Below are 25,736 nucleotides of genomic sequence, written 5' to 3' on the forward strand. Positions count from 1 at the left end.
GCTCTTCCAGTACTTGCAGTACATAAGGAAATCTTAATTCTAAGTTACATCTGTACGTTCAGAATGAATGTCAGATATCAAACAGCACCAATACTAGGGTGTCCTTTGTCGTGAGCATGCCCTTGCCCCCTTCCTGTACATGGTGGTAACTTACACAGTGTGGACATGACTCAGTGACGCAGGCATGTGGTTATTTGCCTTTCCAAAGCCAGAGAGCAAATTTTGGCTGAATACCAAAATTGAAGTCAAATCTCATTATGTCACTAATTCAGAGTTTGGTAGAACATTTCAATAAGAAAAAAATATTTTTTTAAAAATGGTTTTTGAGTTCTCTTTTGGTCCTTTTTTGGAGAAATAACTAGACATTTTACGTTGAAATCAATGAATTCCTCTAAGATCCACAAGATGGTGCTATGAAGTGGCATTTAGAGAAAAATTAAAAAACCATTTGGCTTCTAGAAACACAATTTTAGGCAGAGTCAAGTCAGACAGACATCATTTAATAACATCAGCTACAGATGAACACTATCTTTACATGGCTATAGTGAACCAGATTCATTGGTACAAAGGACAGCTTTACTCCTGTTGCTGCTTTTAAGTACTCTATTCTAGAAATTATACTTGTTAACTTTGGTTTTGATCTCAGGTTTTAAGTATACTTTGTGAGAAAACTAAGAATGAATTTGAACTTCGGCAAGGTTAAATCAGGAAAAAGTACTGAACTGAAACAGAGACCAAATTTCTAATCCCTGCTCTCCCCCACATTGCTGTATCCTGTCACCCTGCCTCTCCTGGGGCTCTTGGCAAGGACCATGTCTGTCCTGGAGGGTGTGGTGAGGCCCAGATGCAGTTATGGTGGGCACAGTTGGGTGGGTGGTGAGGGCACTGCGACTGCACGTCGTGGGTGAGGTCGGGCTGCTCCTCATCCTACATGCAGAGGACAGTGATGCCAAAGCTGAGAAACCTGACCCCTCCATTCATTCCCTTGTTGGTTGGGTTGTTTGTTCATTCAACCATCTGCACATTCCTTCATTCATATGTGTAGTTCTCCATCTATTAGTGCATTAGTTCATTTGTCTAACACATTTTTACGAAGTGTCTACCATGATTCAAGATCGGACCAAGGTCTAGAAATAAAAATAGAATTATCGTGTCCCTATTCAATCTAACAGAGGAGAGAGATACTTATGAAATGAGATAACAGTAATATAATATGATTCATGTTTTGCTCCTAAGTGTGAGACATGCTGGGCACAAGGACATTTACTAATGAGTCCTGGGTGGATGACAGGGTTCAGCAGGCTTCCCAGGGCGGGTGCTGACAGTGGAGGGCGAGGAAAGTAGCAGCTGAGGCTGGGGCGCAGCACGCAGCAAAGCCAGATGACAGTGAAGTCCAGGCTGTGCTCGGTGTGTGTCACACGGGTCGGGAAGCGAGAATTGGAGGAGGGCTGGGAGGGAATATAGACCCTGAAATGGAATGGGCCATGCCAGGAGGCCGTGAAATGGTCACACAAAGAGCACAGTGGATGTGGGAAAGTTGCTTCCCCTCTTTAGTCTGGGTGTCACAGCCCTGTGGGATTTAGTGAGATCCAGATCACATATTCCTTCAGCTGTAAAGCTCTGTTGTGTTGTTATAAAGCCAGTCCATTAGATTGTGTTAAATATTGCACAATAGATTTATATTATAACTATCAGTAACAGTCACAGCTGTAAAGAAAATATCTCTGATAATAAAAAATTATGCTGTCACATATTGACTTTCATTTTATGAATAAAATAATTTTTATTAATCTACTTGGGGTTTGAAGGCTGGACAGACTTCAGAAGATCGTTATTCTGCAGGATCGAATCTTTCAGATGGTTTATTACTATGTCACAAAGGCCGCCCCAGGATAAATTCTTAAAATCCTTATCCCTCAACTCTACTACCTGTGCTTTTACTAGTAAGCTCTAGAAATCTAATTAGGTCTCAGTAGTTTAACATACATTTTATAATTTGAATAATTATTTCAAAAGTATTAGTGGTTTAGAGAGTCTTTTGTAACTTCCATTAATCAATAAAAATTTAAACATTAACAACTGTGTGAATTGTGAGTGAAATTCAAATTTGTTAAAATCAAATGAATATTTGATATAATTTTTCTGATTTACTCATGCATTTTCATTATAAATTTTTCACTTTATAGTACTGAGCTGCATTCCCAGCCATTTCTTATTCTGAGGCAGTTGCCCAAGCTGTGCTCAAACTTGCAACCCTCCTGCCTCAGCCTCCGAGAGTGCTGGGATTACAGGCATAGGCCACCATACCTAGCACCATCAATGGCTGTATATTTGCAATTTAAGTTTGGCTTTAGAATATGGGTGGCTGAGATAACTACTGCAGACAGTTCTGTAGTCATTCAGGATTTATGATCATAGGTCAAATGGCATAACATGAGATGAAAGCAAAAAAAAAGGATGAGGGTGTTGAAAACAATCTGAAGAATATACAAAACCCCAGGCGTCTCCCATGGGGAATGTGCCGCTCTTTTCCCTGAAACAGAGGAATGGAAACCCGGATGGTGAAGTGGCCAGGGCTGGGAGGACGGGGCTCAGCGAGCCAAGGTCTGTGGAGCTGACTGCATCCCTGTGAACACTTTTTCCCCTCCACCGTCTAGCTGGTTTCTGGATCACAGGATTAAAATCTTTGATGGGTCATTTCAGAGTTGAGTATCCATTTTCCTCCATGTAAATTACCAAGCCTGCCCAACAATTCACAGAGTAACGTGGACGGTCCATGCTTGTGTCCTGAGACTGGGCCGTGGACCCCATTTCAAGGTTGCCCTGGAGCTGCAAGTCCCCAGGACTGGGGCATGGTTCTCGAGGTTCCCAGGGCACCTCAGGGCTGAGCCAGCCTGGAAGAAGCCCAAGGGGCCGAGTGCTGATCTGCGGCCTGCCCTCGGCCCACCTTATCGGCCCCTGGCAACTCTGCTCTCTCTCCTGCTTCCAGGTGGGACTGCTATGGGCAAAGGGCTGAGGGATGGCAGGGCTCTCGGCCCCTTCTGCCAGGCAGGCCTAGGAGTTTTCCTGTCACGTTGCCTCAAGCCTAGGCTTCCAAGCCAAGACAGCTGAAGAATGACTCAGAGCTCACGGGAGGATGACAGAGACACCCAAAACCCAAAACCAAGATGAGCACCCATGAACTCACCTTTCCAGTCCTTTCCAAGAAGTAGACACACTCTGTTTACATGTGACGAAAAGGTACATTTTAAAGAGTGAAGTCCCTTTCGGCACCCAGCTAGCTACACAGCAAAGGCCATGGCTCAGGAAGCCTCCAGTGGATGTGTAGAGTGGCGTCTGGCAGGGCTGGCTTGGGAGGCCAGGCCCACAAGCCCCCACTTTGAGGCTGGTGCCTCAGGTACAGGTGGGTGAGAAGGGAGGTGCACCCCAGCCCAGGGCTCTGCGCAGGTCTCCGCTCCCCTGCACGTGGGACTGGGCTTCTTGGCACAGGCAGGCGTTCGCATTCCTATGCACACCTGGGGCACAGTGACACAGAGACCCACAAGGACGGGCATGACCAGTCACTGTGGTCACCAGATGTGGCCTCTCTCTTAACAAAAGCTGGTGATCACTGTCCATGGGCTGGAACTTTCAGTAAACATTTATCGATAAAACCTCGCGATGCAAAAAGAAATTCACGTTACTGAGGGAACAGTGTCTCTAAACATTCCCCAGCAGTTTTTCTGAATAAGATGATGAATTTTGTGAATTATAATAGCTTTAGAAATAATCTTAATGCAGCCCCATAATTAGAACAAATTTCAGGAAAAAAAGTCAACATCTATTTTAGGAACAGACTTGCTTCTCCTCTGTGATGTAACTAACAGTAATGAAAACGGCTTTGTCGCAGGTTTCAGGAAACACCCCTCCACTGCAGGCGCGGGCTCCACAACAGCAGACGTCAGCCAACATGAGCAGGAGCCTGAGTGAGTCGGATGGCGCGCGTCAGCTCCTGGCCCTGCCTGAAACGCCCCCGCTGCTTCACAGGGGAGGAGCTCACAGCTGGGCCCACATCCCGCCGTGCTGGTCATCTGATGGAGGTCACAGGCTCTAGGCCACACGGATGGAGTGAAAGATGTTTCTGGAACGCTGAAGGGCAGAACATAGTTAATTCTGGCAATTTTGTGGGGCAGCTTCTGCTTCTTCATTAGGACAGAAATAGCCAGAGATGATTTTACATAAGGAAGTCACAGAGGGACAGCAGCGGGGGTGCTTCTGGCACCAGGTTGCTTTTCAGCATTTTAAATAAGTTAATAGCATAGCTTCCATCACTCCCGAATAAATATCCAATTATGTTGCTGAATTTTGAAACATCTTAAAGTAATATTTCAATTAATATATCGTTTGTTATTTTCATATAATAGCATTTATTGGAGCTCAGGAAAAACTTTGTAGAGAATTACCCTCCGAAAGACCTAAGTCTAATTCCTAATATAACTTGTTTCTTTTGAGATTTCACTTTTGCCTTTTTTTCTTTTCATAAATCAAATTTCATTCTATTTTTCTCCTTCCTTCTGGAGCATGAAAAAGATTTTATTTCTTCTTTAGTTATTCTAGGACAAATTAAAGTTTTAATTGTAAGTTTTAAATTTGGCATCGTGTGACATTATGAAATACATGTTCTATTAGTCATTAGCTAAAATAGCAAATGGCTTTCACTACTGTGCTTTCCTTTTATTTCTTTTTTGGGCGGGACTAGGGATTGAACCCAGGCCCTCACACCTGGCAGACAAGCACTCTACCGCTGAGCTACACCCAGCCCCTTTTATTTTTATTTCGGGAAGGGTCTTGCTAAGTTGCCCTGACCCGGCTGGCTGACCTGGAAGTTGTGTCCCTTCTGTCCCAGCCTCCCGCACAGCCAGGCATACAGACGTGCACCACCACAGCAGAAGCAAACTGGTAACTTCAATTGTACCAAGAAACTTCTCATTACCTGTCTCCTTGTCTTTTCCTAAAGCACAAGCTTGTAATCTATGGGCAGGGCCAGACCTCAGGGGATGCTGCCCTACAGGGACACTGGCCCTGCTTCTGAGCCAAGTGTCTGGTGAGTGAGGTGGAGAAGGAAAGGCCCAGATGTCACCTGTCAGGGAGGCCCAGTTGCCCTCAGGTGGGAGCAGTGGAAGATGAAGCAGCTTTCCTTCCACAGCTGCTAAGCCTTGCTGGGAGTCCGTGGGTGGCTTCAGTGTTTTCTCCGGAGGATGGGATAACACTACCCCTCATGTTGCCACCTGCCACAGTTTACCATAGTCTCAGAAAAGGCGAAGGACAGGGGCTTCTGTTCTTTGTCACTCCATGGAAGGAACTTTAGGACGCTGCAGGACTTTTTGGAAAGTGGCAGCTAAAGCTCTGGGGATAAACGCTCCAGAGGGAAGGTGAAGACAGTGAGGGTTGTGCGAGACCTGGAACCTCTCGAACGGCCCACGGGTGGGGTGCTCACACAGTGTCTCCGAGTGTGTGGTGTGGCACAGGACCCCGCAGCACCTTCGGATTTGCACTGCCAGGCCGACCTCGGAGGGACGGACTTGCAGCTACAACACAGACACCTCTGGGGTGAAATGTGGCGACGGTTTGACAGGCATAGCAGGAGCTCCGGCCAAAAAGGATTTATCCAATTAAAGTTATGGGATGAATTTTGGCTGGCAGCATGTAATTACCCGGCTTGGAGCGGAGCCAGGATCCTGAGGTTAACACCCGTGCTCTTGCCAGCAGCCTCCTACCTGCCAAGGCTCGGCAGGGCTGGAGCGCGCTGTTGTGACATCTCGCACAATGCTGGTGACGCACAGCCTGGACCTGGTTTCTTCAGCGCTCATTATGTTCCTTCTTTTTATGCCACATTAGGCTCGAAACCAAATGTCCACATAGATGTCAATTTCCTCAAATCTGAGTTTAAAATTATAATTAGAAAATAAAAAATAGATTTACAAATTAATTTATTCCGTCAGAGTGGTTATCGAGCGATTATTTCACTGTAGGAGTGAAACTGGATCAGAGCGGTGATATTGAACCCTCGCCGCCTTAGGAGAAAAATGGACCAGGAGCCAGGTCGGGCCTGGGTGGGAGAGCGCCCCGGGCCCACAGACAGCCGGGCAAGAGACAAGCCCGCGGCCCGCGGCCGCCCTGCCTTGCAGCCTTGTCCCGGGTGGACCGGGCCCCACGCGCGTCACAGACACGAGGAGTGGGTCTCGGAGGGACCGGGAAGGAGGGAGGGCAGCGGCGCGGGGGACCGGTCCTGGTCACGCAGGAGGCAGGACAGGGGCCGCGGGGTGGCCCACGCGGAGATTCGCCCCACCCGGGTCCCCTCTGTCCCCTCTGCGCCCCTCCTGACCCTGCCCAGGCCAGTGCACACCCCGTGGCCCTCGGGCCTGCGCCGTCTGGGGCCCACTCAGGTCGCTAGCACGCGGGACCGGCTGCCGCGCCAGGCGAAGGCCTCTCTGCCCGACCCGTCCGCTCCGAGCCTCGCCGAGGCCGAAGTCACCCTGCGAGGGCGCCGGGTCCCTATGTCCCGCGAGACCGACGGCAGGCGCTGATCTCGCCGCGAGCGCTGCTGGGAGAGTGCTCGACAGGTTGGCGCCGGCCGCGGAGGCCGGAGGGAAGGCGCGGGTCTACTCCCCAGAGAAGGTGGCTCGGCCTTGGTGTGCTCTGCTGCGCATTCCACGCGAATCCGCGAGCGCGGAGTCGGCCGGGCGGGAACTCCCAGGCTGCAGCCTGGCGTCGCCCAGCCCTGCAGGGCCCGGACTCAGAGGCAGCAGCCGCGGACACTGAGGGGCCGCCAGGCCGGCTGTCTGGAGTCCAGGGTTCAGGTCTGGCGTGCGGAGGGCCCCGCTCCGAAGGCGGGCGTAATTTCCTTTTACTTGAGATCTTTTAATTCTTTCCTCATCCTATCCTTGGAAGCGTGGAAAGATGAGTTGACAAATGCCTTCTAGAGGCCTAAAAACAACCAGTGCAGCCTCCACCACTCGTGTGATTGATCCATTGCCAATGAAAGAATCGGCTGCAGTTTTGGCCTTACCGAGTAGTGCTACATAGCAGGATGTGTGTTCTCTTTCAGTTCAAGGCGGAGTCCTGTGGAAAGATTTTAAACGGGTTTAGAAACTTCAGAGGTCAAAGAACAAGGAAGAACTTAAATAGTTTCTATTTAATGAAAGCACCAAACTGGGTCTCTTATTTGTTTGTATAATGTGTGTGGCATCTCCTGGAGGTTTATTATTATTATTATTGTTATTTGGCCAAAAGTATAGTTTTTATAAGAATCACCCTGGTAAACTGTGAAATTGTCTTCCTCATCTGTCTTTCCTGGATTTCCCATCAGTCCAGTTTAGCAGAAGGATCCAGCCTGCCTGCCTGTTAAGTGCACAGTGCTCACAGACGCGTGTGCTGAGGACCGCGCGCAGGTGGAGTAGTGCAGGTTGACGAGAGCCTCACGGATCGGCGCAGTCCGGCTGCGTGACCTGAGGGACCTGCTGGGTGTCCTGGTACCTGTGTTCACGTGTGCACCACCTCACGTGCTTGGGGCCGCCTGAGGGTTCTTCCTTGGACGGTCCCTGGGAATGACGTAGTGAGACGTTCATATCAGGGCTGCCTAATTCTCAAAAAGTTGGGATTTTTCTGATTAGTGAACTTGAAAATCTGAATGAATTTTAGAGACCAAAAGAAAGACTCATGTTTCTTTAATTCTGGGAAAATCGTGTCTTCCCCCACGCTGGGCTCCTTGGCTGCCTGCTCGCTCTGCATATTGGAAGCCAGAAGGAAATGCATTGTTGAGAACACGAAGAAGCAGCTCTGCCTGAAAGACAGAACAGAGATCACAGAGCATTGGTGGTGTGGCTCCCAGGTCACTTCTATCCTCCACCCTGGGCCCGGCACTCCTCCTGGTCTCCTCTGTCTCGGCGCTTGCTCAGCCACACAGCTCTTCCTACCTGTGCTTGTGTTCAGGATAGTGACAGGCCCCAAGGATCCAGGACGCATTACTACATAAAAGTCTAATGTTTCCCCAGGGGGCCATTTATTTGATCATTAATAGAATGAGCATAATAGTACAGTGTGCTTTTTATTCAGCAGGCTGAGTGAAAAATAAACCTGCCAGCTAGCAACTTTCACCTTCCAAAGCACTCCTACAGGCAGCGGTGCTGTCTTTGCCCACCGTTACTACCTGGACTTCCTTTTCTCAGGGCAGGGCGGGGGCCACGTGCACCTAGGGACGAGCCTGAGTTCCCAGCAGCTCAGGGTGGAGACCTCTTGGCTTCCCTTGCCACAGCAGCGTTGCTGTGCAGGATCCTGTGCTTTCCTCACCCAGCGACATGTGTGTGATGACACAGTTTAGATGCCACTTGTTTTCACTTTTCATCACATACCAAACGAAAGGTTTGCTGCCATAGGGTCATTTACATAGAAATACTTTGTTATTGAGTCCATACCCTCTTGGCAACAGGTGAGCATTATGATCCTAGCCCTAAAGTGTTTGAGAACAGCCTGTTTTAATTTCTGGTTGTTATTTTTGATGTGGCTTTCATGAGAGAGAAGTGTTTCCCCCTATTCCGCCTGTTAACTAGGAGCACATTTAAGTTACTGTCTTGCAAGTTGGAGGAGCTGGAAATGTCTAGGAGAATTCCCAGTAACTGTGGATTAAAAAATCCTTTGGAGTTAGTTTGCAGCTGAATTTTTTCCCTCTATTTTTTCTTTTTTTTGCACACTCTTGGTGGGAAGAGCCAGCCTGGCTCTCATTGTCACGAACAGTACCTCTGATGGGCCTGATTGAGAGAATGCAGAGGCATTTGTGAAAGCACACACTGGTGGATGCCGGGGTCTCCACTCATACTTTTTATCAGCTTATTAGTGGCAACCGCTCAAATGGAATTATAGCTATTATGCTCCATTACAAACGCCAAACAATTTGCCTCTGCTGAGATTCACAGTGACGGCTCCTCCCGCCAGCAATCCTCTTTTTATGTGCCTGCTTAAGAAATTGCAGGAGAGAGCAGTTCATTCTTTCAGTATTTGATTCAATTGAATCATCTGAAACTGAGAATAAAAGCTTTTCAGAAGAAGATTCAGGTTGCAAAAACTATAAATCATATCTTTTTGATTCAGAGCCTAGAGTGTGTTGAGAAACTAGATAAAAACGAGGTTGCCTGCTCTCGTTCTTGCCTCTTCTTTTATAGTTTTAAAAATGGGAGGAAGGTAGCACTAGTTAGAAGAGAGAACCTGTTGTTTTGCAAATAATTTAAAGGCATTTATTTTTTAAATTTATTTTATTTTTTGGTACTGGGGATCGAACTTGGGACCTTCTGCTTTGAGGCAGGCGGTGGAACCACTGAGCTAAATCCCTGGCCCTAAAGGCATTTATTTTTGAGTGAATGGAATAAAACTATATAAACTTGGTGTGCTTCCAATTAAGCAGTGTGAGCACATTTTGGTGGCCTACAAAGGTCTTAGGTAAAGGAACGTAGTTATAAATTTTAGACCTATACCAGGGCCGGCTCTGTAGATGACTAAGAGGGAGTGACATATGTTTATCTTCTCACATTATTAAAATTAATAGTGTAGGGCTGCTGTAGCTCTGTGGTTCCTGGGTGTAACTTCTTTTTCCTTTCCTCTGAAAAGATTCGTTGTTCAGCTGCCAGGGGACAGCGGCACGAGGTGTAATAGCATAGCTAAATCTTTAATTACCGCCTGAAAACTTTTGTCCTTCACTTTGAATTTGCTTTTGTAGGCTTAAGGGTGACTTTTAAGGAGCCTGGACCAGTCCTGTAAACTTCAAAAATAACTCTGGGTTTATATAAGGCTACCACACAAGGGGATAGCAGCTTTCTCCTTTGGGTTACAGGTCCAAGTGAGTCACAAGCCATGAAGCTGGAAGTCGTTAACGTCTGAAGGCTGTTGGTGGCCTCCAGATTGGAGAGGCGGAGTGGGGACAGTGTCTAGGGGACAGGTGCATGCACACTGGAAGCCTCCTCGTCCTTCCAGAGTCCAGATCTTGGCTCTGACAGTTCGATTTCCGGGATCAAGAAGGAAGTGCTAACGAGGCCTAGGAGATGAGGGACGAGGGCAGAGTTTTGGGTGGTACAGGTTGGCCGCTGAAACAAGTGGGTGCTGTCTCCATCTGTGCTGAGAGCCAGCAGGTCCCAGAGGAGTCTCCCATGGAGGCCATGCTGCCCCGAGCTCGGCTGCCTGGCTCTACAGGAAGATGCTGGGAGAAGCAGACGTCACTGCTCAGGAACCCCAGGTAGCTCCTGTCACTTTCAAAGGCCACATCCCAGAATTTTCCTGCCAAAGTAAATTAATTACACCAGAACAAATTAAGTATTATGGTTCATCACAGAAAAAAAATCTTTGCATTTTTGTGATGTTTTCTTTGCAGGACAAAAACACCCTAAAGTATCTGCACCAAGTATCTAAGAGCTCGGTCATTGCTGTGGCAGGTTCTGTTGATAAGTCGGGGAAGAGCGGGTTCCTGTCTTTACAGATGTGTCTTCTTTTGGTACAGGGCAGCCTTCAGGTGTTCTGGAGCCCTCCTCAACCCTTGACATCCTGCATAGTCCTCAGCGCTGCCCTCCACTGGGGAGACTCTCCCCCAGCCTGCGTTTCACTGTTTTCTAAGAATGTGCCTCTCAGACCTCGGAATTCCCTCTTTGTCCAGTTAATCACGGCATCCAAGGTTTCTCAATTTGCCTTTGCTCCTTTGTGGTTAAGGAAGACATGCTGGGGCTTCGCCTGCGAAGTAATGGTGGGGAGAGGCCTGGGCGGCCTGGTGAGCTGGTGAGGAGGGAATGCTGGCCTGCTGGGTTTTGTTTGGGAGCTGAGATCTTGAGTTGGGCCATGGATTGAAGGGAAGGGGCCTCCATGTCTACACAGTGTTGTGAGGTTTGGAGGCACAGCTTGAACCAGAAGAATCACAATTATGTAAACAAAAGCCTGTTTTTTCTTAATATTGCTTGGTAGAAGATCCAGAATATTTTCACAAAACTTGTTTCCAACTTGGCAAATGTCTTCTTTCCAGGTGTGTTTCCTTGGAGATTGAAGAGCTTTTGGATGACTCTCCCTAAACATGGGTCATATTGTCTGAAGTGTCAGTCTCTACGTAAAGACATGAGATCTGCTTTGATCTCAGCTGCTGAAGTTGTCACACTGCATTGCTGATGGAGACTCAGCCTGATGATATAAAACTCCCAGGTGTTGGTATTTAGATATAATAATTCAATGGAAAATCTAATTACTAGGTAAGAAGAAATCTAAAGTACATACCTCAGTTCACTAACGCTTCTGTTTGCGAACAATTTGGTTTAGAATCAGAAGTGTTTGGCAAAGTTTTGCTTCTGCTCATAAACTCCGCACTGGTGACGAACACGGCCACAGCCTTCTTCCTTACACAAATGTGAACACAGCCATCTTCTCCAGAACTAGAGACGGAATTATGTTCCTCAACCAAGGCACCACTGTATTTATGCTTTTAGAAGTTTATAGTTTGGGGGTATATACATTTAAATGTAGTTACCCACAAATCATTCTGAAACTAATAAGAATATTTTCAGATTAATTGGAAAAAATTTTACAGTAATCAATTATAAAAAAACACAATTGTTTAAGGCCAACAAACAATGTATAATTCCTCCACTTTGGGAAGGGAAAAGCTAGAAAACGTGAAGTTTTATGACTGCTGGGAGGTGGGGTGAGGTAAAAATATCGAGTCTTTTATTTTTAATTATTTTGGATGAAACAGATGACAAAAGAAAAGCAACTTGTGGACAAACAAAATCATAGCTGCTTCTTTCGCTGTGATTGAAAGTTCGGTGATGGTTTTCACAGAATCGCATTTTGGCTGGTGGCCCACAGGCCAGCACAGGAAAGTTGAGAGGGACCCAGTCCTGCCTTGGGGTGGAGGACCTGGTCCCCTTCACCCATCTCTGGTGCACAGTGGAAGAGGATGGCGTGGTGGCCGGAAAGAGGAGAAGGTTTGGGGTTGTCATTTCCTGCTGGAAACTGTTTTTACAAACACAAGCAGCCTAATCACTCCACAGCTCCCTGGGAAGAGCTGACCTGGAAGAGCCGTGTGAACACAATGCGCTCTGTGGTCATCCTTCTGCTTTCCCCACAGCCCTGGGGACATTGACTTCTGTGGGATGTGGCCAGAGAAAAGTCATCAATGATTTTGCCCTTTACAAATTCACAATAGGTTATGAGGAACAAACAGTAGTTTCTAATGAGTTCCCTCGACTCGGGTGCAGGAGGAAGCCATGTTCTGCCATCTGTGTCCTATTTGCTTGAGCAGGGTAATGGTAAGGTTGAAAAACCACTTAAATGTTAACTCCTACCTCCCTTTCCTCTGATCCCCCCCCTTCTTTGTGCATAAGTCTTTCTAAGATTTCCTGAGAGCTGACCTGTCACGTGCATAATTTCAACCCCAGGTGTAAATTTAATTTGGAAATTTTGAGCTATGTCACCTGAGGTGTTCTTGAATTAGGGAAGCTGGAGAACAGAAAGACCTTTGGCTTGGGTCGTCTTGCTATAGGATGGCTAATTACGAAAGGGAGGAGCACAGAACCCTTGGGGGGGGCGGCAGAAGGGTAATTGCATTCATTCATTCTCCCTACGACCTCAGAAACCCCTCTCTGATGTTGCCTCCGTTTTACTCAATAGAGAATTGTCTAGGATTTGGGATATAGACTTGGACTTCAGCTGAGCTCCTTCAAGTACCAGAAACAGGAAATGTGAGTGGCTCCCAAGAGAAGCCATGAGACCCCAGGCTGCATTTTAATGTGACCTGACAGCGAAGGGTTGGGTCCCAAAGAAATCTTGGCCCAACACTGGCTTTGTTTTTGATCCAAGAAAGAGTTAAAGTTCATCATGGAGGAAAATATGTTTAACACAAAAATGAAGAATTCAGAGTTGTCCAGACCAGAATAATGACTTTGTCTTCAAAACAATTATGGACAATTACATTAACGCCCCAATTAGCGAGTACACGAAGTTCTTCCTTCCACCAGGGCTCACCCAGATGTTCCTTCAGGGTGGGGACGCTTGGGAGCCTGAGGTTGGACACAGCATTCCCCCTCCCATGACCTTTTGCTCTTCTGGCAGCTATTGTACCTCATGATTTAAACATGGACATTTCTAATTAAATGAGAGCTCAGCTGCACTCTTGAACTAATTTATAACATTTGATTTGAAATGTAATAGCTTCAATCTTCATCTGATTAAAAACAGTCATATACTGTACATGGTTACTATTTTGATGCTCCAACATGCAGTTTTTATTTTTACATTCCCCTTTCTACACAGCTGTTCATCCAATACATCCAAATTTTAAAGTTTGTGTGTGTGTGCATGCTGAGACATTCTGACGAGGTGGAAGTAAAGGGATATTAGTCCTGGAGTGACCCCTTTTTAGGGAATCCAACTTTCAGAGAACTTAGGTAACACAGGACACTCTGGTGACTTAAAAACAGTGAATGTTGATATGTGTTATTCAGATATGCAAAAATTCTGCAGTTTTTTTGTATCAGCTGTAAGTTACTTATACCTTAAGGGAGGAGTTCTTAAAGTGAGTTCAAAGCTGATGTTCAGGGGATTTATGTCAACATTACGTGTATGTTTCTAGCCTGTGCTTTTGTGTGTGCAGAACAGAAACACATAGTTTATGTATAATTTTCTCTGGAGAACTTCTAGAATAAAGAGAGAAGTGATGCAGAGGTGAGAGCTGCCTGACCTCAAGAATGGAGAGGAACTCGTGTGGCTGTAGACCTTACACAGGCAGAGTAGGATGGGGAGAGAGGTCATAGTCCTCAGAGCCCTCATTATGAAGCTCTAGCTGCTGCACTGAGGAGTTCCAAGCTTTTCCCAAAGGCAGTGGGAACCATCAAGAAAATGGTGTGGCTGGCTCTGAACACAGGACAATCCTCTTGCCTGTGTGGAAGAGGACGGATGTGGGAGAGAAGAGAGAAGCGGGGAACTCACTGGAGAAGCTGATTTGGAGCCTTAGAAAACTCCACGGAGTGCTGGGCGGGTCACCAAGAGGGTGGGATGGTGGGATGGTGTCGTCTTCACACATCCTGAGGAACGGGAGTGGGGAGAACATGAGTCCCTCTTCACACACTCATCTGACTGTGGGGTTAAAACCTAGAGCTCAGGAGACGCTTGAATCAGTCCGTGTTTGTTTAGGGCATGTAAAGTTTCTCAATACTTTAGACTTTGGCTTTCATTTTCTGTAAAAACCACATTTGATAGTTTAAGTCATATCTCATTTTTTTCCCCATAAGGTCTAAAAATTTTTTTCCTCCCTCCTCTTCATTTTTCTTCTTTCCCTTTCTTTCCTGCTTTTTTGTTTTTCTTCAAATCAAAATAACGCATGTGTCTAAAAGTCAAATATTCTATAGGATTTATTCCAAAAATTCTTTATTACCTCCTTCCCCTCTTCTCTCCATACATACACTTTAATTTCCTTCTCACAGAGCCAAGTATGCTCAACTTTAACTTTATTATTTAACTACAGATATCTAAATGTCATACTTACATTATCATACTTCCTGGTTTTTTTCAGTTTTAGGCATTATCTATTGACTTCTTGGTGCAGAAGATGAAACTTTAACTTCCTCTCACCCCACCCCTATTCCACACACACACACACACACAGACACACACACACACACACACTCACACTTCTCATCTTCCTCCTCTTAATAAAGTCATACCAAAATTTAATATTTACTGATTATATTACTATAAGTATTAAATATTATTCACAATGAATCATTTAGAATGCTATTATTTTACCTTTTCTGCATAACTTTTTACTGAAATTGATTATTATCTTTTTGATTACTTGTTCAGTTGGTGTTTTATATATAATGGTGAACTGCATAATAATGTTTCAGTCAACAATGGATTACACATACCATGGTATACATCACGTAGTCTAGATGTGTAATAGATTATACTATCTCTAGGTTTGTAAAAGAATGCTCTACCCTGTTTACACAATGACAGAATATCCCAATGATGTGTCTCTTAGAATGTACCCCCGATGTTAAGCCATACATGATATACTTCTCATTGGTTTAACCCCAAATTCTCTTGTCAATAACTGCATTTCTCCATGCATTTAGATAAAACAATTCATGCATTGGATGTTCCATCAATTTCGTCTTCTTAAAGAGATATTTTCTAGAACTCTCTGACCTTCTCCAGTTAGGACCAACTGCACTCTGTATGTTGGGGTAATGTCATTGTGAGATCTCCCTTTGTCATCTTGAGTGTTCCCTTCCTTTCCCTCCATGTCAGATTCCTTTGTTCCCAGAGCCCAAATAACTCTCTCTAAATGTCTGTCTGTCTCTGTCTCTGCCCCAACCCCTGTCTTAGTTTATGCCCTTTTTATGGTGGAATATATCTCTGTTTTCTAGAATAAAATATAAATTACAGTTTTGGGACCTTGCATTTCTTAAGATTCCATTACTTTATCTTCACAATTGTTTGTTTAGCTACGTATAGAATTCTGGATTAGAAATAACTGTCCTTTGCTTTGGAGTCCTTGTGTCAGTCATTGAGTTCTTATGTCCATGTTGCTATTGGAACTTCTGAAGCCTCTTTGATTTCTGATCTTTTGTATGTGACTGATATTTCTTTCTAGAATCTTATGAGACTGTCACTTTGTTTCCAGTGTTCTGACTTTTCTGTGATGGAGATTTCTGTGACATACCTCTGTATAAATCTCTTTTCATTCATTATGCTGGGTACTTATTGGACTCTGTAATCCTTAAACTCTTGTACTTTGGTGCTGGAAAATTCTCTTTAATTAATTCATTGATGATTTCTTCCATTTTCTCCATTCTTCCTGGAAACTATAATTTGGATATTAGAACTCATCAACTCTTACATTTATTTTATATCAGTTTACATTTTTATAGTACTTTCTGGCATATTTCCTATACTTCATATCCCAAGTGTTCAGTAAAATTTTCATTTTTTAATATTAATTTCCAAGTGCTTTTACTCACTCTCTGAATATTTCACTTTATTTGTTAAAATGCTATCCTGGCTTTACTTCATGAATGCATTACCAAAAGGTAGTTTTGGCCTCTTCTTCCTGCATAACGTCTGTGTCTTCCCTGCCCTCAAACAGTTGCTTTTCCTCTGCTTGTCTTCCTTGGATGTCAGTTGATCCTGGTTGGCTGCTGACCCTGAGTGGACATCAGTGGACACTCTGAGTGGATACACATCCTGTGTGTATATATGGTTTGTCCAATGGAGGGTGATCTGGCTTGGTTGTTTCTTTAGCAAACCCCTATGTCAGTATCTTTTCACTCTTTCCTCTGGGCTGTTGAAGTTCTCCAGAGAAGTGTCTTCCAGTCCCAGCCTGGAGTGTAGACCCATCAATGAGTGTCATGGCATGGGATAAAAGGACTTGGCATTTATATGTCAATATTCTCTGAATTCCTCTCTTCATTACTCACCCTTGTCCTCAGCAGTGCCCAGGATTCCCAGCCAGACACCTCTGCCATCTCTCCAAGGTGGGGATAAAGTAGTTGCCTGTCTGTGTGGAGTGTGGAATGGAGACAGACTTCCTACCAGACTTCTTCTTTGGAGGTTCCTCCGTAGGTGAGGCTTCCAGTCCAGCTCATTTTCAGGCGTTTGTGGCATGGGTCAGTTTGCTTCTCTGCTGTCCTTCATGCTGCCTAGGGTCTGTTCAATCACCTACTGCTTGTGTATCTGCTCCCCAACTTCCAACACAGTGCCTCTCCTTCCATTTCTGTTTGTTTGATGGAGTTAATGCTTTAAAAATAATCTTTTTGCCAATTTTTTCTTGGTGTTTTTGGTAGAAGTCAAAATAGACATATGGATTTACACTCTTACCTTTAGCTAAAGTCTTTACTATCATTATTGGTGATTTAAAAAATTATCTTGGATCTTCAGTGATTTCATTTAATTTGGAATCATTGGTAAATTTACAGGAACACTCTTCTTTGAACTGAATTAGATTTCAGTATTGAAGATATTTAGCCTGAATTTCTGGGCTTCTATAAATTTTGTCTACATGACTCTGAAGGACCATTGTGTTTCCTATGTCTTCTACACCTCTTTACTAACTGTTTGCAGATGCAGGAGACAGGCTCTGGTTTCACATGACCCTGTTGTTCACACACACAAGCTTTTATGAGAGGACCGAGTAGAGGTGGATGGGAAGTGTCAGGGTAGAAGATGCTCAGGGAAATCCTCCCAGCAATTTCCCAGTGAAAACAGGCTACCTATCTTGTACTTTTAGAGCACTGAGCTTTAAAAGTCTGTACCATAATGTGATTTTTGTAAATTATACGGAAATTAGCTTTTTAAAAATGTCATTGATCAAATGCAATAATGTTTATACCATGCTGTGGAGATAGAGGTTATTATTTAGGAGATAGGAAAGAAAAAAATGCTAGTTAAGGAAGTTATATGAATAGAGAAATAGCTTTCATGGTTGATTTTCAGTTTTTGGATTTCTCTTCAAATATATAAAACCTTAATGAGTTTAACTAGAACAGGCAGCCTTGTGGACATTGTCTCAAGCATCTTATGCCTCGGAGGACTTGTGCCACGACAGTCACAGGGTGTCCCCACTGTGGGCGCTGTGAGACCCTGTGAGTACCAGTCAGATTCCAAGACTTCTGCATTCCGGTTTTCTTTTGCCCGGGAGATTGCCTCAGGAGGCAGCCCTGGATTTGGTTGAGGTTTGTCGGTTCAGCCATGGGCTTCTGATACAGTTCCTGCCCTTGTTGCTGTAGCATGGAAACAATATCTGACTTGGAAGAGAGCTGCAAGCATTTAGTAAAAATCACAAGATACTTCCATGTGCACAAAATGGGAAACTAAGGGGTTAAGCTGTGGGAAAGCACTGAAGGTATGAAGACTGATTTCCAGTGACTTTCAGACATGTTAACCACGGAGGGGAGTTTCCAGATCGTTCACGGGGGCATGTTACTACCAGCTTCAGAAGCACAGGAAGGGTACAGCTGCCGCCCTGAAACGGGTACCGACAGGAAGGACAAGGCTGGCCGGGAGACCTGTGGTCAGGTGCAGATGAACCCTGCTGTGCTCGGTGGAGCTGCCTCTGATGCCTCTGCTGCTGCTGAGGGGCTCACGATGCACCCACAGGGCAGCCTGGGCCCTCGGGGCCTTTGACCGGAGAGGGACATCCCGAGGCCCATCTGGGGGAGCAAGTCCCAGGTTAGGCACAGCGGTGACCAGTTTGATAGTGTGCCCATGGGGTGGCTCTTCCTCCCTGCCTGTTTCACTCTTGATGGTCACTGAACCACCGATGAGGGTAAATGTCCCGGAAGAATCTCCTGGTCGGGGTGAATGGGTGGTGTGTGTGAAATCTTTGCTGCCTGACTGTGCACCTCTTGCAATTCGTTTCTAGCCGAGAATGAGTAGGGTTTGCAGTTAAGCGTTGGGGGGCGCCCCACCTCCTTTGCTCGGAGCAGTCAGAAAGGAGCCATTGGCCACTGCTGGAGGCATAAAATGCCACCCCACACTGGCAAAGGCAGCCCTTGGGCAGGTGGGGGTTTAGGGTTTAAGGGTTTAGATTTCTGCTGCTCAGTAGCTGCTCACTGCACGCAGAGATTGGTATTTGATACAGTTGCTGATGGTGCTTTAGAGAGCGCGGCCTGACTAGACTACTTACAGCAAGCAACTGAATATCCTGCTAACCTGGAAGCCTAGGCTCCCTAAGCTTGGAGATCCTCTTCTTGTATTCCTTTTCCTTTTCATCCCTGCTTCCTAGCACTGACAGTGACTTCCAGGATGCGCAAATCCTGAAGCCACCGCACAGCGAGGTCGCGGCACCCAAGGGCGCCAGGCTCGAGCTCTCACTCATGCACGTGCCATCCCCCTGGGCCGTGGGGGGCGGGCGGTTCCTCCAGAGACCCAGAGTGTGGCCGGCAGCTATCACCAAAGTGCTGTGATGTAGAAACGAGCGCAGCCTCCCTGGATTAGCTGTCGCCTGTCAGGTGACTATTAAAAGGACATGTATTAAATAGTCATCCTCCAATTGTAGCTAATCAAAAACATACAGTAAGACACCTGTGTGGCACCTTCTGAGTTCTCTGCCAGCTCGGCGTCACAGTGCTGTCACAAGGAGAAGGAGGAAGGGGCAGCAATGCCCATGTTTGACTTTCTGGTGGGGTACGAGGTTTACACCGCAGCAGTTGAGTTGGAAAGAGAACAGAGGAGGCCTCCATTCCTGGCCCAGGAGAGCATGCTACACAGTCTACTTCGCCTTTCCCACACTTTCCACAGTTCCACAGAAGATAAATGGGCATCCTGCCTTGTTACTGGTACGTCTGATGGTAGCTGGGCTTACCCTGCCAGAGAAAGGCACAGAATCTTCCTCATGGGAACAGGGACCCTGATGGCTCAGGACAGGAGGCGAGGACTTGAACCTGTGCTTGCTGCTGACAGCCTGCTCCTCAGAAGGAAGCAGGGCAGCGAGGCCTGCACTGACCCGGCTCGTCTCCTGGACTCCTGTTGGGGTGCAGGGGGAGGGAAAAGGCCGATGCACAAAGTTATTAGGGCTGGAGCAGCAAAGTGCTGCAGCCAGCCAACTGGAGGCCAGAAGACCAGGCCATGGGGAGGGCCCACTCCCTTCCCTGCTTGCCCACAGCTCACTTCCTATTCATGCAGCGTCTTCCTATGTGCTGTCTGTGTCCCAGCTTCCCCTTTTTATGAGGAGACCAGGCAGGTTGAATTGGGGTCAGCCTAGCATCGTAACTGAATATATGCTATTCAGTATCTGACTATGGGGAAAACAGCTCAGCCTGTAGCAGACAGCAGGGCTGCAGAATCACCAAACATGGCAGGGAGCATTGTTCCCAGGAGACTGCAGGAGGTGGGAGGGGGATGTGTGGGGTGGCCTTGCCTGCAGTGGTCACCAGGAGGGCCATGGGAAGAGAGCATCCAACTTCTGGATGGCTGGTGTTGAGAGGGAGTGCTGGTTTGGGACTGCATGCAGCCAGCAGTGAGGGGCCAGGAAGGTGCCTGGGAGCTGAACGCACAAGGAAGCCAAAGAAACTCATGTAACCATTTGTGTGCCATCTTGGTGGACACCGACTGGGTGGAAGGATGGATGTGGCACTTGGTGGCTGTGGGGAGCAGACTTCATGTGGAAAGTTGGTCACATGTGGCTAACCTGTGGTTCTGGAACAGTCTAGCTCCGAGTATGGGAACTGGAGAGAGGCAGACAGTGCCAGGACGGCACAGAGTGCCACCTACTGGGGCCATGACAGAAGCTGCTGGTGGCAGCTAGGCCAAGTGGATCCTTCCGGTTTGGGTCAGAAGAAGGGGTGTGTATTTTGTCTAGGACAAAAGTGACATCATTCAAGCCAAATGCACCTGATTTATCTTCAGCTGATAGCAGAGAGTCAGGCACATTCCTGGTGGCAGGGTCTTGGTGTCCATTTCTTCATACCACTGTAATAGTTTGGTCTATGTATAGTTTGGGGGGAAATTAGAGCCTGGCTTGAGTTTCACTGGGGAAATCATGGTGGTTACAACTCAAGATGGCGGCAGTCCTGTCAAGCTAAACCCATACAGTTGCCAGAGAAGGCTTCCTGGCTGACATGGTGGTGCCATGTCCCATTGAGCTATTCTTTGGGGTACTCTCAGCTTTTCTACAGGCTCCCCAAAAGAGAGAGACTCTTAATAGGAGGAGCAGTATTTAGAAGTGACAAGCCCAGTAGGAATGGAACCCACCCATCACATACACATGGATGTCTGCCTCTAGGTTTCTGATGAGCGTGGACCAACCAGTGACATCTTGTTGAGGGGATGGAAGGGGACACCCAATGCTCGGAGGGCAAAATGGGAAATCAGGGCTGAGCAACATGAGTCCAATTTCTTTGTGCCCATTGCTTTTAGAAAATATTTTGTGTCTTTTTCTGAGTTTTTAGAGTTTGTGTCTATAAATGGTGGAGTGGATCCTCCCATGAGGATGCTGTGAGTGGCACTGGCCTCGCGTACAGCACTGGCCTCGCGTACAGCACTGTCCTCAGCCCGGTCAGTTGTTATTGTGGTTGTGATTCTCTGTGGCCTCCTCAGAGGGTGCCGAGCCATATGGGCCCAGGCTGTTCCTTCTACCATGGTCACAGTAGGTCCCTGTCTCCCTGTTCTGTCCCAAGAGTCCAAACACTGGGGCAGGAGGGGTCGGCAGTGCTTCTGGTTTCTCCTTCATCAATGCTCCATTTGCCAGGTGATGCTCTAGCCTGTCTCAAAGACAGTGTGAGGTCAGAGAGGCCCGGTGACTGAGGCAGGGAGATCACTGAAAATTCAAGGCTAGCCTGGGCCATATAGTGAGCTCAAACATAGCCTGAATGAGATCCTGTCTCAAGAAACCAACCAACAAACAAACATCCTCATTATGAGAGAGAACTATGGGTTAGATTAAAATAAGCTATCAGGTACAGTACAAGTTGAATATGTTAAATCATTCAGGAAAATGTCATTGTTTAAATGAAAGATATCATGTTGCAGAAAGTAGTAAATGCGACAGATATATCCCACAAAGAAATGATAAGCCTCTTGGATTAGTGGATAGAAAATATGCCCATGTAAAGTATGCCCATGAGCCTTCCTGTCCTGACCCCTTCGAGAATGCCTGCAGCTCTGTCCCTATGAAGGCTGTGGGCACACATTCCCGTGTGTAGGATGAGGACAAGGACAGGTCCGACTCTCCTCCTGCAGCTGGGAAATAGACCTGAAACATGAAGACACATCACACAGTTTTCCACCAAGATAGCAGGGGAACCAAGGATCCTCACTGCCATTTATTTATTAGACCTTACCTGGAAGGTTTTCTTCATTTTTTCCCACAATTTTAAGCACTGCAGGTAAGTTAAAATTCACCTCAGATTACGATCTTCATTCCTGGTTGCCTGGATCACACCCCTGCCCCATAATTCCTGGTGGCTTGAGCACAGCACGCCCCAGCCAGGCCCCATGCTTTCTCTTTGGCATCTGTGTAGAGTGGCCCCTCACCATTGCAGGGCATTCGTACAAGGCACTCTCGTCTACACCTGACCCACGTTTGCTCAGTTCCCTCGGTAGCACGGCATGTCCTCCTGGATACTTTTTAAGGAATAATGACAAGAAAGAGGTCTGCACATGTTCAGTACAGGTGCGGTTTTTCCCTGGACTTTTGCAATCCATGGTTAGTTGAGTCTGTGGATGGAGAACCTGTGGCTATGGAGGGCTGACTGTATACCTACAAATCAATATAGGGCTTCTTCTGTGGGTGGTCCAAATGCTATCCTACTATAACTTCATTCAGCAGCACATCTTGGAAATCTGTCTATGACACTAATCTAAATCCAGCTCATTCATGTGAACTGCTGTTTAAAAATCACTGTCTGAGCATATCACATTTTATCTGTCCACCAATATGTAAATGCTCAGATTGTTTCCCACTTTTCCTGGTACAAATAGTGCAGGAGAGAGCATTCTTGAGCAGTCATATGCACAAGTGCAAAGTTTTCTCCAGACCCACATGAAGGGTTTGGACATGAAAATCAATCAAGTGCTTATCCTGACCGCATTTCCCTAATAGATAAAACATTTTCCTTTGCATTTTATTTTTCACTGCTATGCCAATAATAAGTGAATAGCTTATAGATGCACATGAAAATCCCCTTTCTGAGAAAGCCCTGCTCATTTTGAACCATCTATGTTGTTATCAACATGTTACTATTTGTAAGCTTATTTGTCCCTTTGACATGAAATTCGACAGAGTGAGCAGTGCTATCCAGATTTATGCAGTAGTTTTGCTCCCCCTTCCAGTTATTTTCTGCTATCTCAAGAAAGAACAGGCAATGAATGTGTTGGTGGAAATGCAATTGAGGATTTGCACTTGATCTTATTTTTCAGCTTAATGTCTCTGCTCTTTCATTGTGAAGATCAGCTGCATTTTATTTTTCCAGTCCCTTAGAATAACATCCAGTTCTAGTCAGCATGTTTAATGTACTTCTCAATGATGTTCTAGCACAATAAATTTCTGTATCTTGTGCATGTGTACATATGGTAAGAATTTCTTCGAGTTCTAGCCGTGTGGGGGAGGACTATTGCGGTTGCTTTGTTAATGCAGTGTTTGTGTTGGAGCGGGGAGGCCCTGTGCTTTAACTCTCCGTGCTGGGTGTAATGAGATGGCTTTGATGGCGGTGCAAGATCTAGTGGGACGGTCACAGCTTCACACTTCAAAGCCGAGCAGATGGGGTATGAATACTGGTTAACTTTGTACTCTTCGGGGACGGTTGGAGACAATTCTAACAGCTCCGTTTAATGAAGACATTGGAAAAGAAATGTTCTATCTTTAAAATAATTTTGAATTGCAAAGAGAGAAATTTCTACCACCCCTCTGCCATAGACTCCACTAAGAATAATTCTTTCTCGTCTGTACTTAATTAGAGGCAATGCAGCTGCCCTGCTACACTGTATTTTCAAATGCTGCTCTTTTTCAACATGCTGTAGCAAGAGTAATCGGCCAGTTTTATTTTTGATATGTGTATGGATTTAGGCAAAAACTTTTAGGGCTATCTATTTTACCATCTGAAAGATTTTTATCACTTCTAGTAAAGATTTTCCTCCTGTCTCATTAAAAAATTACATAAATAAAAAATCCACAAAACAAGAAACTTGGCTATATTAAGAGACCTGTACTAAAACTAGAGGATGCTTATAAGATTTCAAGTCTAGCACCCAGTTTAATTTTTAGATTTTGTGCTTTTTCTTTCCTCCCTCTACTTTGAGTCTGAGGTGCTAGAGGTTGGAAAATACTCTTTTAACTGGTATTTGCTTCTGAAAATATTTGATTCTTTTTTGAGCATGATTAGAGCTCTGGTTTAAGAATAATGATGACCAGCCACACATTCACGCAGCAGATCCCAGAGGAAAGGCAGAGATGGACTGGAGATTTCTTCCCAAGTGGCACGTTTTGGCTGGTATCAGATGTGGAACACAACGGGGCTGGCCAGTTATGCTCTGTGAGCTGCTGAGGCAAAATCTGTTTAACAGTGAAATTTCAGCTCCATTTATTCCAGGAGTCCGGAACTGCTCATGACAGAGACGGAAGTGGAAGAGGTGGTCTTCAGAACCTCTGGGGGCTGGAAGCGGGTGTCCATCCAGGCCAGGTGGTGCACTCAGTGAAACAGTCCTAAGTACCAGCCTCATGTATTTCTTCTGCTGTTGCATATTCTCGATAACATACTACATTGCAGCCTCGCAGGAAAAGCACTCTGCTGAGAACACGAAGCCTGGGTTCTTGCCGCATCAGGAAACATCTCATTGGCCCCTCCTCCTTTGCCAAGAGTGCTGCGATCAAACTCATGGAGTCGTCAGAGTTAGGGCTGAAAGAGCTACACATAGCTGTAAAGAAGTGCTTTTTTGTTTTCAATAGCATCAGCCATCCAGGAGAGTTTAAGAAATGTATTTTATTTATTTATTTTTCTTTCTTTTTTTCTTCTTCTTTTATTAGTACGTGTTTTAGTACATACTGATTACACTCACTGAGGCGATTGCTACACACGAATAACACATTTCAATTCCCTTCTTTTCCCCTCCCTCTCCACCTCCCTTTTATTTTTACAGCATCAGATTCAGTTATTTATCTTATAAGACCTAATAGAGTTAATTATCATTTATACAGACTGAAAACCAGACTGATTGGTCAAAAAACATGTAAGGCAATTGTGCTAAGCCAAGATACACTTTTAGATACTTTGTGCTGGACTGTAATACTTTTTTTTCTTTCTCTTTTTTCCTATTATCTGTCTTTTGTTTTGTAATATATGTATCAAGTTTTTCATACATGAGAAACCATACAATATTTAAGCTTGTGTGTCTGAGTTACTTCACTTAATCTTATGGTCTCAAGCTGCATCCGTTTTCCTACAAATGACTCGAGTTTACCATTTTTATGGCAGAGTAGTGCTCCATTGCATATAAATACCACATTTATTTACTCACTGCATATTTAAAAAATGTTGTCATTAGATCACTCTTTTCAGAGCAGGATTCGACAAATGGGAGAGTGGAGGGACAACAGCTTGGGAAAACCTTGCCAACCCTGGGAGCCAGGCTCACTGGTTCGCAGCGAAGCTACTGGGCTGTCCCGCCGCCGGGCGCGGCCAGCTCTGCACACGGAGGCCCGAGGTGGGCCCGGCAGCCTTGGCTTCGGGGGCAGCAGGCGGGCGCGCACGGGCAGAGGGGTGGTCCGGGTCTTCACCGGGCACGACGTGGTCCACTGGCCTGGAGCCCGGCGGGCGTTCTGAATGCGGCCACCCTCCCTGCTCCGCAGGCCGGGCAGGCCGGGCAGTGCCGTCCGGGCAGCCGCGCAGGGAGCCCGGCGGGGCTCGGCGGTGGACAGCGGGGAGCCAAGGCGCGGTGACCTGCGGAGCACGCAGACCCGGCCGTCCGGAGCGGGAAGCGGGGATGTACCACTGGGCTGCAGCTGCAGGGAGGGTCCCGCGTCGCAGCGCGCTGTCCCTCGCTCGGGCCCGGGGCAATCGGGTCCCTGCCGGCCGCAGAGGGAGGGCGCCGGCCTCGGGGAGCCCCTCAGCCGCGGGGTTCAGCGCATGCCCGGCCGCTGCCCGCCGCCACAGTACCGGCTGACGGAGCTCGAGCTCGCGCTATTGCTTTTTTATCTCCTTTGAGGACTGCTTGGTTTGCCTAATGTGGGGACATCTGGA

The 25,736-nt window shown here is 46.3% G+C and overlaps 1 long non-coding RNA gene across 1 annotated transcript in view; it reads left to right on the plus strand.

The window, feature by feature from the left end:
• The window catches only part of LOC101698499 (uncharacterized), a 74,452-nt gene extending 49,162 nt beyond the window's left edge, over window positions 1-25,290 (plus strand). The window contains exons 3-4 of the long non-coding RNA XR_206356.3: window positions 3,890-10,693; window positions 11,036-25,290. This is a non-coding gene — a long non-coding RNA (uncharacterized LOC101698499). The remainder of the gene's footprint in view (window positions 1-3,889; window positions 10,694-11,035) is intronic.
• The last annotated feature ends 446 nt before the right edge of the window (window positions 25,291-25,736 follow it).

The sequence above is a fragment of the Heterocephalus glaber genome, unplaced genomic scaffold (assembly GCF_053883595.1).
Source record: "Heterocephalus glaber isolate CG9 unplaced genomic scaffold, H.glaber_assembly_v1.0 deba00001743, whole genome shotgun sequence".
NCBI lineage: Eukaryota > Metazoa > Chordata > Mammalia > Rodentia > Bathyergidae > Heterocephalus > Heterocephalus glaber.